This window comes from Manacus candei, unplaced genomic scaffold, assembly GCF_025592945.1.
Source record: "Manacus candei isolate 608988 ecotype Guabito, Panama unplaced genomic scaffold, ASM2559294v1 h1tg000103l, whole genome shotgun sequence".
In the NCBI taxonomy this organism is placed as follows: Eukaryota; Metazoa; Chordata; class Aves; order Passeriformes; family Pipridae; genus Manacus; species Manacus candei.
Window position 1 is genome coordinate 1,528,495 of NW_026138151.1, and position 19,312 is coordinate 1,547,806.

The 19,312-nt window shown below is 42.1% G+C and overlaps 1 protein-coding gene across 2 annotated transcripts in view; it reads right to left on the reverse strand.

Annotated features, from left to right (window-relative positions):
• Positions 1 to 19,312, reverse strand: part of GALNT9 (polypeptide N-acetylgalactosaminyltransferase 9) — a 379,096-nt gene that overhangs the window by 48,630 nt on the left and 311,154 nt on the right. The window lies entirely within an intron of this gene.

Below are 19,312 nucleotides of genomic sequence, written 5' to 3' on the forward strand. Positions count from 1 at the left end.
TACCAGACAAACAACCCAGAGCCCTCAGATATTCTTTGTGATGTCTGGTATATAAATTTATCCATGGACTAAAGTCACTGTGCCCAGTCCTCTCCCACCAGCCCAACATGCGGTCCTAGCACAAAAGAAAATCCACCTAAGGGTTTAGTGGTGCAGGGCCCAATATAACACTTTATCTTTTGATCCAGATACTTTAGGGCTTGTCAACACAAAGATAATTAAGACTGGTCAATTAATAGATATCAAAGTGAATGTATGTAATCAAATAAACATAGTGGACTACTGTGAAAGCTCTAATTCAGGTGGAAGGTGCTTTACATTGCAGATCTGGGTTTAGCAACTTTGCACACAGATGTTACCTTCATACTTGGAATTGATTCACTCTTTCTGAATCAAATCAGCAAGACATTAGTTTCTTTGACATCTTCACTGAAAGGATGTGTCACATTCTGAAAACACTATGAAATTTGTCACAGACATGTAAGTGAGAGAAGTGATTCAGTCTTCAGTGTTGACATGAATAAGTAGTTTAGTGCTACCTTTTTGAAACACTGAAGTGAAACACTATGAACAGTGAAATGCACTTATGTTGTCTGGAGAAGCAATCTAAAGCAATCTAAAACTGCAGTTGGTAAACACAGAGACAACAAACAAGAAGAAAAACAACTTCACTAAGGACACTTGGAATAAATTCAGAGAAAACTCCTTCAACCTTTGCCAACCTCCTGCCCCCCATACAGGATTTTTTTTTTTTAAATAAAATTCAAATCCCATAACTCTGCATCAACACTGACTGTGGATGCCCAGATGTCCTGACAGTGGCTCATGCACCTGACCAGACCAACCAGGCTGGAATTGTTGTCCACAACACCTGCTCACAAGAAGTGTTTAATGTGTTAATGAAAGCTCAACCTATAAAGTAAAGTAACATTAGGCTTCTGATTGAGATCTTGTCACTGAAATCAATGTCATGGATCTATTTAATAAGCTCATCACCTGTACAGCCACCTTCTCCCATTTGCACATGACAAGGCAGCATAAGACACTCATGATAACCAGCCTTGTTCACACATCTGAATTATTCAATTAACATTTTTCCCTTTGTGAAAAAAAGAACAGTGCAGATGACACAGAACATGCTGAGAAAATCCATCTAATGACTCTGTGGATATCTCACATTGAAAGATTCAGTGGATTGAGCCCTAGGTTTATGTCACTGGCTAATATCAGTATTTCAAGTAGCCTTTTCTAAGACACCCACAGCCTTTCTAACCCTGTGTTACAGTAATGAAGGCTGCCACTGTGGGGTCAGTATTTTTAATATTCAGGTAAACACAATACACTTTTCATTCTTTATTCCCTCGCTTCAAAGGGCAAACCGAAAAGCAAGTTGCCTCCTCTTGCTCTAGTGATGACCTGGATGCAAGAACAAATTCAGGCCTAACATTTGCAGTAGAACAAAATAAACCCAGATGCTTTGTGCCAAATACCATCTTCAGATACGTCTCTGCAAACCCCCTGTGACACAGATGATGCACACAGTGAACAGTTATGGCTGCTTTTAGTTACTCTGATTTATATAAAGCTTTGTTACAGGGAGTTCTGCCTCACACGACACTTTGCCTACAACATCAATGTGTTTCCTCCAACACCAGCACATCCCACTGCCTTTGAACAAACCAACCATAATGATCTGCACACAGAAGCAAAGATGTGATAGAAACACAGATACATGAGATTAAAGAGAGAAGGACTGGAAAAAAAGGAATTTTCTTCTGTATCATAATGATTATTGAAATGCACTCTTCAATAGAGAAAAACCAAATTATAAAAAGAATCGATGCCTCAAATCTGTCCCATTTCACAAGTAAAAAACAAATGCATATTTTAAACTACACTGGCAGTGCTTTCTTCTTTCTCATCAAATTGATTTGCACAGTATTAAATATCTAATTAAAGTACAGCCACTGGATTGTTTCTCACTGGACTTCTCAATGCTGTGGAAAACTTCTCACCAGTCTAAAGGGAAAGCTGTGCTGTGTCTCAGGCCTGGAGAGCGAGAGAATTCCTCTTGTAAGGAAAGCTGTTGAGATGTTCATTTCTGACACTGAGTTACTGATGCTGGGCTATCAAACACAATTCTGTTGGTTTAAGTGTCACGAGGGGAAGGGAGGCAGCAGAAGGACATCACATGACAAGTCAATCAAGAACAGCTTCACAAAGCTTCAACAAGGCACGTGCAATGTCAGCCAGGACACTTCTGATAACTCCAGTCAGGTAAGAGGAAAAAAATCACCCATTATCACCCAGTGGTGCTCAGTGTCCTTACATCTCACATCACACAGCAGCTCAGATTTTATGCTACATTCTGGTACCACGGAGTTTAGCCATAAATAACAACCCTTTGTGCAGATTCATTCTGCAACAACAGCCCTAAGTGCCACAAGTAGATTGTCCACCTGCACCTCTAGTGAAGGCAGCAGCAGCTCCCACAGCTGACCATCTACAAGAACAATTTGGTTCTCAGATGCAGAAAAATATTGTCCAGTAAGTTTAAAACAACACATTAGAAACAAAATAAAAAAAAATTAACTCTGGGCACCGCTGGGAAGAATAAATGTGCCTGCTGGGTACAACAAAAGCAGAGGTATGTGACAGCCAGGAGTGACTGTGTGCCCTCACCTGCAGAGCTGCAGGGGAGGTGGCCCATGGCTCTCCAGGGAGAAGCCCCAGCACAGCAGGGCTGGGAATCAGTTGGGACAGGAGGGCAGGACTGAGTCTCAAACACAGCACCTCAGCTTCACACGTGGCCTTAACCCAAACCAGCTCTCACGGTGTGAATCATTGCAATATTCTGTCAATGGAAGGGACAGCTCAAATTCATCCCTCTGTGTTTCTTCAAATGATTTCTCTTCTGGTCCAAGCCCAAGAGGCCAACAGACATAGTGCAATAAACAAATGTTAATGTGGCTCATTCTTGCCAGTTAATTAATAGTTCTTCTCAGAAACCATTTAGTAAATTATTTGGACGATGAATAGTGCTTTGAAAGGGTTTTGCAGTTACTAATAACACCATTCTGTCTTCCTTTTCCACAGCTGGTTTTATTAATAGAATCTTTTCATAGATGAGGGCTGATTTGCAAGAATATTCACTAAAATAACATCCAGAGATATATTACATACAGGCTGCTCTGAATCCCTAACCTCTAGGAAGCACAGCTCCGTTTTAGGAAGCCACCAGGATGCTGGTTGAAGCTAAAGGACAAGGACTGCTTTCAGGAATGCAGAGCCTGACATTCCTGTGTGAGAAGCTGCTGTGAGTTTTCTAACTTTCCAGAAGACACCAGAGTTCCTAACAAGGAAAAATTCACCTGCTCCATCTCTTATCGAACTGTACCAAGTCTAATGGGCTCTACTGATTCATTTTCACTTAATTGGCTCTAAGATGCTACCTCATTATTAGTTGAGCTGCAGGCATTCACACCATCTTGGAAAGGTAAATTGGCCCTAAAACCAGGGAATTACTCCTTTAATTAGGCTGGATTGATCAGAAAGGCTACAAAGATCACCTGCATTAACTACAAATCAGCACATGTACCCTGCCAAGAGTCAAGGAGTGACAAATGACCACGGAGGCCTTCTCTTGTAGCACCCACTATTGTGAGACCAAGTTACAAGATGCTCCAGAGCAAGGCCATCCATCCAACAGGCCATGGACTGCAATCAGGCCTAGCTGAAATTTGTTATTGTAATGAACTGAACCTTCTCAAAGCAGCAGATGCCAGGAGGGAAGGATGTTATATGGATTTCCAATACCAGCCAAACGGCCTCAATCTCGGAGCCAAAATTCTGTCACTCTGATGCTCCGTGGAGTGTCTTGTTTATGGACTTTCATTACTTACTCGGCTTTGTAAACCACTCATTCCAGAGCTCCCAGTGGTATCAGCAACTTATCATCACTTGCTGTCAGCTGTTGTATATTATGTACATTAGTGAGGCTCCCCATGGAAACAAAGCATAATAGAAGCAGTTTGGTTTATTTTCCCCAGTAAGAAGAAAAATAAAATCAAGATTTCTGCAGAAATAAGCTCCTGAATATATAAAAATTAATAACAAGGCACTAAATGTTTCTGTGCCAAATGACAAAGTGGGCAATGAAAAGCTCTTCAATATGTTGGTGCTTGGCTAACTTAATACACATTCTGGGAGGGATTTTAAAAATTGCTTTAGTGCTCCTATAAGTGCCCTTTTCCAATGACATCTGTTTCACAGCTGCTCAGGTGATCTTTTCAACACCCAACCTATGCCACCAGACAGCTCTCAATAAGAGCTGAAACACATGTAGTGGGGCACACAGAAGACACGCTGCCATTTGGATGGTGCCAAAACGTATTTCAAGAAGTTTCCTGTTGCTTTATTAATTTCAAGTTCCATTGAAAAAACAGTCCTTAGTTACAATACAGATACCCCTGCTTGCAAAAAGCTCATAAACCAATCTTGGTTGTATGCAAAACATCTGTACTCTGTGTGCTGTTATGGCTATAAATCTGTATTATGCTCCTCTGTACACCAGTATTTATCTTTGTTGTTTAGTGCACCTTTGCACACTGGAGAATTCATTAGCAGAACGACACAGTCATGCAGTGTGGCTATAAATTAGTGTTCTGCCTGAAGAGATGCTATTGATTTTTGCATGGCACTCCTGGATTTGCATGTTTGCCAGTTAGCTTAACTATAATACTATAATGTATATCAAAAACTACCCTCAAGAGTTGAGTTTGCAGCCCAACTAAAGATACATTTTGGCAGAGTGTTAAGCCTTCACAGAATGCCAGTAAGGCAAAGAGCCCCCAAACCAATCAACTAAGTGGCTTAGATTTAACCAAGCATTAAAAAAAGAAGAAAAAAAGAAAAAAAAGGTAAATTTTGTATCCTTCTGTCTGTAACATTTAAGTAGAGCAACAACAAGGAGCGAGCTCTTCAGCTGACGTGCTAAAGTGCTTCTTCTCTTTCCAGCAACTTTGAGGGATGACCTTGGCATGATGCATCCAACCAGCCCATCACCTCAGAGAATACTCCTTGAAGAGCAGGTCAAGAAAACAGGGTAAATGAATTTATGCTCTCAGGCAGAACTCCAGCAGGCCACTGGTAAAGGCAAAGGGGGAAGAACCATCCTTGCAGGACCAGAGACGAGAGTCAGAGGGAAGGAAACTGGAGCAGTGGTAACCAGGAGATGGAAGACAGGGAAACACAAGGAGGAAGAGCCACTTGGAAAGCTTTGCCTGTGCTGCCTGTGAGCTGCAGATGCCTTGGCATGTACAGCTGTGACAGGGACACCCCGTCTGTCATCGCTCGGCTACAAAAGCTGTGAGCTGGCTCTAACCAGCCCGCAATCAATTATTGCAGGAGAGTCAATTGATCACAGATCATGATTAGCCAGATAATTTGCTTCATATTTCCATTAATGAGCCCAATGGGCATGATTAATTGCCGCGGGGGGTAGAATTTCAGCCTGGCTGGTGGGGAACTTGCTCTGCAATGTTGTGAATCCCATTACTGTTAATGGAAATTTAACAGCCAAATCCCCTGTGGATCACTCAGAAAAAAATTACCCCTTAAGGTTAAGGGGGATTTCATTAATAGTATTCCAGGATGCCCTGATTTAAAAGTACTGTAAGCCTCCAGTGTCATGAAGAAATATGCATCCCACTGTTTTCTGCATATCCCTCGTTATTATATCTATCACTTTACCCTTCTCAAATGGAATTTCAAAACACAGCTCAGCCTAATGAAACGTAAGGCACATTAAGGGTAAATTTTCTAAAAGTTATTCAAGGAGATTTATCTGCTAGATTCCCATTAATATTAATGGGAATTGCCCAGCTACATTGCTAGACACTACTCTGAAAATAAGCCCCAGCAGCAATTTATCAGGCTCCTTGGTACTTGATGCCTATATGTAGCAAAATGTACACTGCATTCCAGCCCAAATTTGGGCTGGAAATCTAGATACCAGGTTGTCACAGTTAATGACATCTAAAGCTTCATCTTGCACTAGCCTGAGATCTAGACAGAGTCTTATAAATAACTTTCTGGAGCCAATACATGGATGTCACTCTAAGCTAGCTAAAGGATATGTAGAAAAGTATTAAGTTGTCACTCCAGAGTGCCTTACTGACTATCAATCACTAAGAAACACTGGTGACAGAGCACTCTTATTGCTGGGCAGCCCAGTTGACAGAGAGTTAAATTCCCCTTGAAATACAAGGCTTATGTTCTCCAGAAGCCAGGGTCCATTAAGATGGACATCCAAAAGAGTCACCTTCTAAATACATATGAAATAAAAGGATAGCTGCAAATATTAATTTCTGTTCCAACTGAAACATTTCCTTTACAGTCATTTCATGTCACACACAAGACACCTGATTAGTTGTTCTTGCTATTAAAAAGGCATTTATATTTTTCTACCCCGAATAATAGATTTTCTCCTTCTCATCTAGTCTAGGCTTCTTCTCTTAAGCAAGAAACTCCTCAGACCTCTAATTCTTCTCTTACTTCAAACATCCATTGTCAAAGACATTTATGAGCTTTCCTGGGAGTTGCTAAGGTACTTAAGAGGTCTGGTGTCCACAGCAGCACTGTGCTCATAAGTCACTGGCACAGCTAGAGGAGGATGTGGAGCATTAAGGCCCGGTGGAGCTGAGCCAGGGAAGGCGGAGGGAAAGGAGACTGATGAAAAAGGATGAGATACATTGGCAAGAGCAGGAAACAGAAGGTGGAGAAAAAGTCTAAAGACTTGCCAGAAAGGAAGGATTTAAGACTGGAAGAAAAGCTGAACGAAGGTGGGAAAATCATACGAGTTTTCAACGCCCCCCTCCCTCCCTGCACAGCTCAAGATGTTTCGGTCCAGACCATTTGTCTCACACAAGGGATTGGTGGCTCATCTCCACTATCCCCACAAAACACTGCCTTCATTGCCAACTCACGTGCAGAATGCAGAAGATATCCAACCTAGACAGGATTTAGTGAGTGCTGCCTGCACACCACACCTGCCTGCCAGGGATGAAAAGTGAGCAAAGTCAAACACACCTCCCGCTGGGTCTTGTTTTCGTCGTTCTCACCACGACACACAACCAGCACGGTTACATTTACACCTTCCTTACTCCTAGTTTGGTTCTGTCTGTCCAAACACTACCAGGTAGAACTGACTGTTAATCAGCAGATCTGCTGTTTAATCGAGAGACTGTTGTGAAAGCATCTAGAGATAAATAGGGGTGTGCTGACAATCAGCCATTCACATCCAGACTCCAGAAAAAACCATCAGTGCCCTGCAAGGTATGCAGAATGGCAACAATCTTCGGGGAAAGGTCTAAAAAGCATCTTAATAAGTGCGAGAATTTGCTATTTTTTCGTATAGAAACTGCCTTTGACATTTGACATGACAGGAAACGTTGCTGCAGTAAGATGGACAACAGGCTGTGCTTAATTAAAAGAAGCAGAGGGAATGGAAAGGGAGAGAAAGTAACTTATAGAACAGTGGCACATCATCACAACCTCCTGAAGAGATGCTGAATATGGACTAATGAGGAACAAGAAAAATGAACCACACTTCCCTTAGCAATTATTTTTGCTGTGCTTTCAGCTGAAGATGACCATGAGTAACATGTAAGGATGAAAACACATGCAATGCTACTGAGCACAGAATGACACAAACCTGGGTCTAAATTCAGCTTTCTAAAACTCCCTTCCTGCTCCTGCTGCAGCCCAGGGAGTAGCTGGGAAGGAGGAGACAGAAGAATGCCTATGCTACTTGCACAGCAAAGGGAAGGTAGTGGACTAATTAAGTTTATACCAGGTCTGGCCTAACACTGAGGGTGCTCAGGACAGAACACTGAGGGCTTGGCTCCACAATCTATTATGCACACCCTTTCCCCTCCAAGGTCAGCCCAGCTTCATTTCAAGCAGCTGATACAACCACAGGTAGTTTCAAAACTGACTCTACGACCTCTTCTTTCAGCAGATGCCTGACCAAGCTTGTTTTGACACAGAATTGTAGACATGTCCCATTCTGCTCCCCTGCCCCCAAATCTGAAAACAATGGATATTAGGAGCAGAAACAGAGATGCACTTCTGAAGGCATGCAAAAAAAAAAAAAATCCTTAATAATCTCTGCACTCTTTTTGACTGAAGATCTTTCAACTCTTGTGAGTAAATCCCTCCTCATTTCATTTGGCATGTGTTCAAGAAGCCCCAGTTCTAGCAATACTAATGCTTCTTTCTTATCTATTTACGTTACCAGCTTTTTCTGCCCAATTCCTAAGTTCAGCACAATGCTTCCCTGGCCTTCAAAATATAATCTTCATTCTCCTCCCTATTGCTTTGTAAACATTTTTTTCCCTCTAATACCAGTAATCAGAAAAGCACACATTTTGAGGCTTGGAGACACCTGCCTGCATTGGCTAATCTTTCCAGAGCTGCTCTGTGATTCTCAAAATCCTTCTTACTAGGCAATTTGCTTCTTACCACTCAGCACCGTGGCTGACCCTCCTCTCTGTCATACACCCCATTTTCTCATCACTGCTCTTAACACTCTGCTCACATGCACAGTGAGTGCTGGATCCCCCCCATCTGCTGAAGCTCTTGGAATAGGAAAGGCCCTTCCTCTTTCCCAGCCTTTTCTCTCTCTCAGCCTGTGCCTACATCACCCTATTTTTACATAAATAAAGGCATTTCTGTAAAAGTAAAAATCCTTTTTAGTAACTCCTTCCATTCTAACACTACACAAGTATTGAAGATGTATTAGTTCATCACAGCACCCAAACATTTTGGCACACAGACAACAGATTTATAATAGTCCCTTTTAAATTATACATATGCTACTGATTATGTATATAATGGGTCAATATATGTGCAAATCTGATGGTTGTATATTTATAGTTAAGACAATGGAGTTATGCAGAACATTCACAATGAAAACTTAAAATCTACTGAATTTAGACTCTGTTCTGCATTCATTTTGTAATATCAACTGAAACAAAACCGAAGTTTCTCTCTTTATTTCTTTTGCTACAAAATATAGCACATCCACACATTTCTGCTTTTGGAGGGAAAAATGCCTCTGTATTTGAAATGTGCATTTCAGATTAACCATACTATGAACTTCAGTGTCTTGGCATAAGTCCAAGTATTTCACAGAAGCCCTGTGAGGAGGAATGACCCAAAATGAGCACCAGTCCATGACCTCTACTTACATGTAAATATGTATACACAGACTTATATACACAAACACACAGATGAAACATCAAGATGGGGAGACAGAATGTGTGCATGATGCTGCAGAAAGAGGGCATGCTTAATTATAGGATAATAGTACACAGAAAAGAAGAAGTCTAAATGTTTGTGACAAAGTCTGGCTTTCTGTTATGTCTTATATTGGAGAGGATTGTAATATTTGATTATAGACTTAAGAAAACAGGAAGTTCTTAGATGGAGACACATGAAGTAGGATCAAAAAACCCCACCCTATGCTCAAATTCTTTTCACATGCTCATTTAGCAATGAACAAAAGAGAAAAATAGTTTATTAAAAATGTAATTAACTAGCAATTGACATTGCTAATATTTATGCATAGGAGGGAAACGAAGAATCCCAGTTATGTTTTACAGGAAATCATAGAGAAGAAAGCATGTACTATATGCCATATGAGTTCCTCTGAACATCAGCATTGCTTTCCAAGTAAGAAGTCCCTGGAAAGCCAAGATCTGACACGCAAACGAGTCGTGGCTTGACAGTGCTCAGCACAGTGTGGTAACATTGCAAGAGCCACTCCCAACACCCCCTACTTCTGTTTTTTGGAGTCAGAGACCTCGTTGATGGAGCCTCCTGGGATCCAGAAGGCCTAAGCCCAAGGCATTCCAACGCCACCCTGGATGGGTGGGTGGGGCAGCTGGAACTCTCCTGCTCTGCACAGGAACCCAAACTCCTGCTGCCAAAGGAAATCAATATGTCAATGGAAGACGTGCCCTGGTGTGGCACAGAATGCCAGACAGACAAAAGGCCTCCTCCTGCCTGAAAATCACCCCCTGAGCACTGTATCAAAGCTCACCTCATTTAATGCAAGCCTCTGCAGAGGGTATTTTCCCCTCCAGGCCTTCCACGTCCTTCTGTAACATTTGCTGCTGGAGATCAGGAGTCTGTACAATTTATCGCACCTGTCAAGGCTAATTTATTCATGCGATCTGGCAGGAATCAAAAAGACTGAGATCGATGTGCCAGCAAACCCTGACATTTATTCATATTTTAAAGTCCCATTTGACCTTGAACTGCAGCTAACTGGAGCTGAACTGTCAGCAGCTCCCTGAGGCTCAGGGGCTCTGGCAGATCGGCGCCTCTCGGCTAAAAGGCACCGTGTCAGGGCAACAGACACTCAGCCCGGGAGCAGGGAAGGCTGAACCACAGGCAGAGGGGTGGGGAATACAGCACCACTCACAGCCCACCAGTCAACCCAGCACAGGCACCAGAGCAGCCTGGAACTGCACATTCCTGCAGTACAACCGCTCGGGAGTCAATGAACTTCTTGGCAAGTGGTTAAAAGGGTGAGGGGAAAGGAGGGAAGAAGGAATGTGATGTATGTCTGCACAAGGAGGACACCCCGTGTTGTCCTCAGCCCCCCATGGGCTATTCATGGTGAGCTGAGGGGAGGCAGAGACAGAAAACAGCACCATCTCCCCTCCCTGAGTGGAAACGAGACAGCAGCAGGTGACCCAACACAGAGAGCAACCCAGAATATAGAACAGAAACCCTACAACCCAGAATATAGAACAGAAACCCTACAACCCACCAGGTACCTGCCAGCAGGATGTGCTGAGATCAGCTGGAAACAGGAATAGAGAAGACAGATCTCAAGACAATTGCTTTGAATGTGCTCTCACACTCCTAAGCAGAATTGGACTTTTAGAACTTGCCTATTCCTCTTAAAGGCCATCACCCCTGTCCTTTCTTCACTCAGTCGTGCCCTAAAGGAGCACAGAAATTTAAAGCAGAGTGCTTGTAATACATGTGTGTGCTGGAACCTCCAGCAATCATCTCAGGTTTTGAATTCAGACCAATTAGTTGAGAAATACAATAAAGTTGATTTTAAATAGTTTCAATGTGGGCTCTGCCACCAAAAGACTCTCAGACATCCCACGAGGACATTGTTAGGACCTTCTGCCTCAGTTTCCCCCTTGGTTCAGTGGAGCCACGCTCATGTACCTGCTCCCTCAGAGTTGCCAGGGATTACAGACAGGACATGCTCTGAACTTATTGCATCATTGTTATTCTGCTGATAGGAAGGCATTTGTGCAAATGACATGCTATCAGAAACACAGAGGAAATCTAAGTGGCATTTTAGGTAGAAATATGCAGCCACAGTTTTACCAAAACATGCAAATAGATTATTTTATAACAGTCAAAACACTTGAATATGCAATAGGCAGTTGCGCCCAGCACAGATTTTGCAAACATATTTTGATGCTTCTCTGGGTTCTCCTTGGCTGCATTTCTCATGTTATAAATTCTGTATGTCATATTAAATATGATTTTTCAGCAAGATCTGCTTTTTCAAAGCCTAGAATATGAATAGAAATGACAGTTATGTCATTTTGTGTTTGTTTTCCCTCGCTTTTAAATGGCTAACAACTTTCCATTATGTTGGAAGAATGCTACCAATGGAAAGCAATTGGCATTCTGACCAATGCATTTTTACACATTATATATATGTCTAACACTGCCATGCAATCTGATCTGATGTTATGGCAGAGAAATAATGACAGATGAGGATGCAGAGGGAATTTGTCTGTATGTATCCAGACAAGCTGCAGCATGCAAGCAGAGAAACTACATATGGGGCTGTGCAAGTTGCAATAAATGTGCTAACAAAACATTTCAACCAACCTGTTTCTCTAATTTTCTTATGTAGAAACCAAAATTTAAGAGAGACAAGCTTCAAATTCTAGGACTTTAAGTATTTTATTGAAGCTTTTTTCCTGTCTGTGCTCAGCCAAAGAGGCACCTCCTCCATGCCCTGTTCTGGCCCCTCTGTGCTGGGTCTCACTCCTCTGTGAGCTCTCTGGGGGAGAAGCACAAATTCCACTTCTCACTGGTGGCTAACCTGCTGCTGCCTTCAACAGAAAACAGCTTCTCTCTTCCATGCACAGTGTTAAATTGCCTTTTATCCATGTGTTACACACAATGCAGATAATTATATCATTTTTTGGCACCAAGGAGTTGAACCTCTATTCAACAACGCAGGTACATGCATTATTCCTCCCCTGCTCCTGCTCCCTCAGCTCAGAGGTACCTGTCACACAGGTCAGCTCAACATGCTTTGCTCTTTACTCAGGCAACACCAGTGCAAGGATAATTATTAGCCAGTTAGATATTTCCTTAGCAGACTGCACAAGATACAGTAAAAAATGTCATGTTTCCTCCCAGAGTTCTCCAGGCAGAATTAAAACAAAACCAAACAAATCTAAGCCCCACAACACTTTCCCCCTTGAAGCCCACAACTCATCAAATATCAGCTCTGTTATCCTCATGCTCATGTGACAGAAACACTTCCACCTGCCAGTGGTGAGGATTTACACTGCTCTGTTTAACATCATAAATAATGGGGACTGGAATATTCCTACAAGGGTAACACCTCAGCTCCAGATGGAGAGTTACACATTTAAACACCTCCAACCCCACCTCCAGACCCTATTCAAGGCTGGAGGAGCCTATAAATCTGACAGCTCACCTCTGAGGCTGAGGAACACTTTTCCAAATGAGATCATTTACCTGGAGAATGGTACCTGGGAAAACCCTCCAGCAACACGATCCCACACAGGAGGCCTGGCCACTGCCAAGGAAAGCAGTTTGAGCTGTGAGTCTCACATCCACCACCTGCTCCTGCAGGATTTCCCCAGGCTGCTGGTCTGGGTTGGGACTCCAGCCCGAGCCAAACCTTTGCTCCAACTGCAGAAACCCAGGCTGAAAGGACCCCTGCCCCTGTAAGAGCCCTTTATAACTGCTAGATGTTCTGATTAAACCTCTCATCCCCAGAAAAACGAGAACCAACTGGGGAGCTACTCAAAAAGTCAATTAGAAAATGGGCATCCCCCTGCTCTGGGAACAGCTGGTATCCTGAAAGCCTTTCACATCTCATTTTTTGAGTGGAAAGAGGATGCTTTCCAAAGAACTGATTATTTTTTTTCGTTTGTAAGAGTTTTGAAAAAGATCCAAAGTGGTTCAAAAAAAATCAGAGAAATCTTTTGCCAGGTATGCTGGGAGCCAGCTAAGGACCCACAGCTGGGCACCTCTGGGTACACAACAACCCAAGCCAGGCTTTCAGTAATCAGCATCAAAATTTAGACTTCTACAGAACCTCTGGAGTTCTGGATGAGCTGCTATTTTGCAACAGAAAACATGTTGTATCAGAAAGTTTTCTGAGCAGCTGTAGCTCATCTCTGGTGTTTGGTTCAGACTCATCATTAGGCAAGTGAAACCTATTTCAATCTCAACACAATTAGCACACTCAGCTTCTCCTCATTTTCCCTCTCTCTCTCTCATTCAGTTCACACTCGCCTCTGCAGAGGAACCTCTGTCAGATTTAGATCAAACCTGCAGGAAAGTGGCTGAGAAGAAAGTGGCAAAGACTAAAGAAGCGTTTTCCTTCCTCGGTTCTTTCACTGTTGATCTCTTTTTGAAATTTCCAGCCTTGTGCTTTGATAATGTCCTAGTACATGAAAGAGTTTGTAACATGAAATGTTACACTCGATGGAGCATGATGTGATATGGAAGCCAAATGGCCAGATGCTCTTTCCTGAGCTATTTCCAGTGCTCCCACTTTAGAGAGTGTTTTTAAGGGTATTCACAAGCTCTAGCCTGGAGCGTGCTGGCAATTTCATGCTACAGCACCATTGCACTGTGTTCTGATGAAACCACTGTTTTCCGTTCCAGGTTAGAGTTATTTTCAATTTAATAAATAGAAAAATAAGGAAGAAAGTAAGAAATAAAAAAAAAAAAAAAAAAGAAAGGAAAAAAAAGAAAAAAGGACAGCGTTGTTCAAAGAATTTGCAGACAGGTAGGGAGTTGGGTTCTGTCCCCAGAAAGAGGGTCATACGTCTCATTTAAAGTACATTTAAGACTATATTAATTTTGGAATCACCAGGGGTGATTCCTGGTGGCTTTGGACGCTCCAGGGTTCAGCAGCCTGGGATTTAAAGCCTGCATGAGCTTCTTCACTTACCACTTAGTCTGTCTCCTTTTCCAGACAGAATGTGTTACTGCTACGTAGAGATGTCAAGCCTAATCCCATCCTGCCTGAATCTGTGGAACTCCAATGGAATTAGAAGATGCTGAACACTGAGACAGGCTGAGGACCCGGCTCATCACATATTCACATCCCCCCAGAACAGGCTGCTCCAATCCCTGTTTTGAAGAGGGAAAGGAGCTGTGAATTAATGTAATCCAGGCACCACGAATTCAATCCTTTCATGATTTCTTAATGCTCGACTTTACAAGCTTAACATTCTTTTGCCACAGGAAAGGCCTATAAAACTGCTAAATTAAACTGGAGATGGAAAAAAGAGGACACCTTTACACCTTATCAGGAGGGTGAGACCTGGGAGATTTATCACTGAGATCTCTGCAACCCAAGCAGTGGGGCAACTTCCAATAACAGCAGATTACATCACTTATTAGGATTTTGCTTAGGCAGTGTAGAACTGCTCAGAAACATTTTAATAGCATTTAACTTCCTGCTGAAAATGCTGATTTATTGTACTCCAGAGTGAATGGGCATGTCTAAGGACAGAGTGCACTGCATTTTCAGATGTCAGCAATTGTGGGTTTTTGTTAACATCATTTAAGTGATTAAATGTCTTCAAACAAAAAAGGCTTTCTTTTAAAACTTTTCATTCAAAACTTCACTGATTTCTACTAAAAATTACAGCTTGGGAAAGGTCAAAATAAAAATGAAGTATTTTTACATTTACCAAAGTAAGACATTTTGATTAACCTGTATTTTTGAACACTTTTCACTTGTATTTTACTAAAGCATGTGGAAAAAAAAACCCTGAAATTTTGAGAACCTCTCCAAAAAGAGGTTTCTACTTACCTCTCAGACTAGGAGCCTGACCTCATGAATCACACAGAGCAAAAAGCATTGTCCAGAATTCAGAATTAAAGTTTGCTATACATAAACCTTGTGACACTTTTATTACAGCGTACCAGTCTAGAATCTGCATTTAAAACACTGACTGCTCAAAGGAATCTAAATCTCCTCAGCTAAAGGTAATAAAATCAGGTCAAGAATTCACTACTCGACAATGTACCATTAGCATTTCTGTTCAGAGAAAATGCAGTTCACCTATTTTTAAAGAAATTTTAAAGGCAGGGCATATAATGTAAGTTTGGAAAGTCTAAAGATTTGTGTATTAAAGTCGATTACATAATGAGTTTTATCTCCTCATAAAGAGATTTCAGGGCACCTGCATCATGGGTTTTTCACAGCACACCCTGTGGTTCTGCAAACCCAGAGGTGGGACTGTGTTCCTGAACACACAAACCATGTTTGATTTCAGCTGCTCAGCTTGGCCTCCACCATCAGTGCAATCCCAGCAGCAGAGTGCACACCATCCCAGTTCTATCCTGTTCCCAGACAGTTCTTTTCAATCCTGGTGATCTGTGTTCTGATGACACCACTGTTTTTCATTCCAGGTTATAATTATGTTCAATTTAATAAACAGAAAAATAAGGAAGACAAAAGGACAGCGTGGTTCAAAGACTTTGCAGACAGGTAGGGAGTTGGGTTCTGTCCCCAAAAAGAGGATCATACGTCTCATTTAAAGTACACTTAAGACTATATTAATTTGGAATCACCAGGAGTGATTCCTGGTGGCTTTGGACACTCCTGTGTTCCCAGGGCCAGTCACTGACCATTGCCTCAAAACTGGCCAAAGTTACATGTGACACACCTGCATGAGCTGAGGGCACAGCCAACCCTGAGCATCCAGGTGGGTTCTGCTGGAGCACTGAGCCACCCCTGGCATTCACCACAAGTCCCTCTGTCCCACTGGGGCATCTCTGATTCACTTCTCTGGCCAGAAGCTCTTACACAGCAGGTTTCCTTCAGATATCTCAAACCAGGTAAGTCATTAGTTGGGGTGGAGGATGGTGTTTTGTGTGTTTGTTTCTTCAGATCTCTGAGTTAACACCTCTGAGAATTCATCAGCTGCTTCAGATTCCCCCCTTTGAGGTGTATCACAGTGTACTGAGAATAAAGCAGCATGACCAGTTGATGCTGGCCAAGAAGAAAAAGGCTTTACTTTCAGTTGACAATGTGGTAACATACTTTTTATTTAATCTGTTTAAAATCTTAACAGTGGAAGCAGAATTTAATTTCTGTTAGAGCATCCTTTAAAATAAATGCTTGATCTCTGCCCACCCACTGTTACAGTTGATGGGTACAAAGTAAAAAGAAGAGTAACTCACACTGGAGCACCAGAGAAGTGAGAGATCCTTAGTGCAGTGATTAATGACTCACTATAAAAAGATGCATCATAAACTGCTTGTATTAGGTTAAATCATAAACTAGGCTTTTAATGTTTATATGCTCCCTTTCTACATAATTAAGTGTGTCTGTAGTCCCACTAGGAACGGAACTTACGTGACGTTTGCAAACCCTGCAGTTTCTTACAGGGTCCAATTTTGGGACCCTCACTTAAAGGGATCCCTGTCTTCCTCTATTTTCAAGCACTGCTTGAATTTCACTTTTGGGACATCTCTCTGTATTGCAGGTCAGAGAGACCATCTGATGTTCAAGAGCAGCAAAGACAAACATGATCTTCCCTGAATTCAGAGTGTTTTCTTCAGGCACAGACACACCTAGAGCTCAGCTTCAGGAGAAACTGCCATTGTTTTTCCTTGTCTCTGCCTCCAGGCTGGGAAAAGGACAGCTGAAGCACAGCTGAAATGAAGACAGGGGGCTATCTACTGCTCACTGGACCCACGTGGATACAGGAGTCAGAGCAGCCCTGTGGTGGTGCCTGAATGCAGCCAACCAGCCAAGGTGCCTGTGCTCTTGAAGGGCAACTCATCCACAGAGGAGTCACCCACCCTTTAATGCTCTAAGCTCCTGGCCAAAATCAGTTTTCAAGTGCTCACAGGCAATTCCCATCAGCTTCAGGAGCTGGCTGGTGAACAGTGAGAGAACAGCACCATTTGTCCATAACAGAATTCCATCCTGTGTTTATCCACCTTGTGGTGAAACCGTCATCTTTGAAAAATATGGTACAAGGTGACATTATGGAAGTGTCCATCTATGTCCTTACTATCACAAGCTTGCAATAATGTCCACCTCCCCTTTATTTCCCAGAACAGCTGGTGCTTTTTCCTCAGCCAAAGGAGAATCTCCCTTGCTTGGCAAACAGACACTGACCTCACTGCAAAGCTGCCCCATCAGGAGAATGTCACAGCTCTCACCAACGGGAAGTTTACATAAAAAATTATTATTTTTTGAGTTTAAAAAAGAGCTGCAGAGCCTGCAGTATTTTCAATAGGCATAGTAGCCCCAGTCAGTTGCTGCACTGCTTATTCAATACAGAAAATCTCTTAGGGTAATTATTTAAATGTGTCCATCTGCAGAATTTAGAAAAGGGCAAAGCCAGTAGTGGAATAACCAAGATCATGATTTTTTAATAAACAATAGATTTAATTGGAATTAGCTGGGTTATCAAACAGTATCCTCCCAAATCAGCTCATTAAGTTTCACTGAGTTTCCCTATTTCACTTTATTAAAACAATTTAAACAAGGGTTCATTATATGCAATGTAATCTAATTCAGACACTCCAAACTTAATCCCTTTTCTTTTAGCAGTAACATGATAATAGTTTGCAAAAAAGTTTAAAGGATTATTGTTACAGCTATTTTAAGTAGGGACTGTTTTCAGCCAAATGTGTGCCATCACTTTCCCTATATCTTACTATTATTATATTATTTTTTGGTTTTTACTTATTAATTCATTTATTGCTTCCTTTTTCTGCCTTTCATTACTTCACATGAGCAGGGTCACACGTGGCCAACAGCATCCCTGTGTGCAGGTGGAGGGGACATGCCAAATATCCCTGCATGGCTCAGTCCACCAGGCCTTGGGAAAGGAGTGATGTTTTGCAACTTACTTGGAGATTCTGGAGTTAAAAAAACCAAGCCTGGTAAATTCGCAGTGATTTTATAAATATCCTAGAGAGAAGGGAGAAGGTTCCTGTGCATTTTCACGCTGTTAGTTTCTGACAGCTCTCAAAGACACACAGGAGGAGATCACACATAGGATTTGCAAATTAGGAGGCAGACACTGTATATTACTTACCATGATAGATCCAGGCTGGAAACACAGAGTAACAGATCCCTGCTATGGACACACAGCTTATTTTAGAACAAACTCATACTGTTGTACTTTCCTAAAACCTCTCCCAAACAGTAGGGTTAGTTTTTCTCATATGGCAAAAAGAAACCCAACCAAAATAAAACCCAAAGAAGGAGAGCTGGTTTTTAGATCCAAGGTTTCTGCAGGCTTTAACAGGTTCCCTATCCCTGAAAACCTGTCCTTGCCCACTTCAAATCCTTGTCTCTTGAAGCAAGTGCCATTCCATAATCCTATTAAACCCTTTGCCTCTGTTTACCAGGAGCCCTAATCGTACTCAGCAAGTTCTTCTCGTCTAAGGAAGAGCGACAGCTTTCAGATTTCTTAGGAGCCTTATTCATCAACCACGCCAGAGTTTTGCCAGAGTGTTCAATCTATTCTGGGAGCAGCCATGTGGAAAAAGTTTCAAACAGCTCAAAGCCCTGCACAATGATAAAGGAAAGCTCACACAATCCTGGTAATAGCCTGACCCTCTTAAGGAAAATTGAATGATTTGTGGTAGCAGTTTTCCTGTCCCCTATGTGAAAAGTAAAAGCAGTGTATTCACGCAGTCCCATTACAAACCCCATCCCTCTTGCAGTGCTGGAATAATAAACACACACCCATTTGTGAAAATCAACTCTTGCTGCAGTGACCTTCTTCCTCAGCCCACTGGTGTGAAGGAGTTTGTAGCCATTTTAGAAAAAAAAAGAGTCAGATAAAGGATGGACTAATTTGATGTTCAATGTTTCACCATGAGCAGAATGTATGCTTTAATGAGCACATTACATGCACCAGGGACGTGTTACTGTGAAACAGGGGATAAAGAGTAAGGGGAAAATAATTAAACAGTCAGCTCTATAATGAGGAAACTGTGTTCATGCAACATT